Genomic DNA, 1,455 nt, shown 5'->3' with positions numbered 1-1,455 from the left:
CGGAGCACCCGGCGAAAACCCACGCGGTCACAGGGAGAACTTGCAAACTCCGCACAGGCAGTACCCAGAATTGAACCCGGGTCCCTGGAGCTGTGAGGCTGCGGTGCTAACCACTGCGCCACTGTGCCGCCCATAAAGAGAATTTGATCGTCAGTACTGGTGACACTGTTTTGAAAGTACCTCAGTTCTGGCTCAATTTGAAGAGCTCCATAAATTGTCCAAAAAAGGTATTAAAATACTTGCTCACTGCCTCAATGCGAGAAGGTTGTTCATCTTCAGTGATTTACATCAAAAGCAAGTATGGAAAGTCAGTGAATGCAGAGACCGATTTGTGGTTGAAACTCTTCAAAATCAGGTCTCATACTGTTAGCAATAGGTTGATCCTGCTCAGAGACAAGCCTGCTATACTCTCAGCACTACATGAACTGCTATGCCTGTGCTGGGACGAGGGAGCAGTACCTCAGGACATGCGCGATGCCAATATCATCACCCTCTATAAAAACAAAGGTGATTGCAACAACGACCGTGGAATCTCTCTGCTCAGCATCGTGGGGAAAGTCTTTGCTCGAGTCGCTCTAAACAGGCTCCAGAAGCTGGCCAAGCACATCTACCCTGAGGCACACTGTGGCTTTCGTGCAGGGAGATCGACCGTTGACATGCTGTTCTCCCTTCGTCAGATACAGGAGAAATGCCGCAAACAACAGATGCCCCTCTACATTGCTTTCATTGATCTCACCAAAGCCTTTGACCTCGTCAGCAGACGTGGTCTCTTCAGACTACTAGAAAAGATTGGATGCCCACCAAAGCTACTAAGTATCATCACCTCATTCCATGACAATATGAAAGGCACAATTCAACATGGCGGCAGCTCATCAGACCCCTTTCCTATCCTGAGTGGCGTGAAACAGGGCTGTGTTCTCGCACCCACACTTTTTGGGATTTTCTTCTCGCTGCTGCTTTCACATGCGTTCAAGTCTTCAGAAGAAGGAATTTCCCTCCACACAAGATCAGGGGGCAGGTCGTTCAACCTTGCCCGTCTAAGAGCAAAGTCCAAAGTACGGAAAGTCCTCATCAGGGAACTCCTCTTTGCTGACGATGCTGCTTTAACATCTCACACTGAAGAATGCCTGCAGAGTCTCATCGACAGGTTTGCAGCTGCCTGCAACGAATTTGGCCTAACCATCAGCCTCAAGAAAACGAACATCATGGGGCAGGACGTCAGAAATGCTCCATCCATCAATATTGGCGACCACGCTCTGGAAGTGGTTCAAGAGTTCACCTACCTAGGCTCAACTATCACCAGTAACCTGTCTCTAGATGCAGAAATCAACAAGGGGATGGGAAAGGCGTCCACTGCTATGTCCAGACTGGCCAAGAGAGTGTGGGAAAATAGCGCACTGACACGGAACACAAAAGTCCGAGTGCATCAAGGCTGTGTCCTCAGTACCTTGCTCT

The sequence above is a fragment of the Heterodontus francisci genome, chromosome 7 (genome assembly GCF_036365525.1).
Source record: "Heterodontus francisci isolate sHetFra1 chromosome 7, sHetFra1.hap1, whole genome shotgun sequence".
NCBI lineage: Eukaryota > Metazoa > Chordata > Chondrichthyes > Heterodontiformes > Heterodontidae > Heterodontus > Heterodontus francisci.
This window is presented reverse-complemented; position numbering follows the sequence as displayed.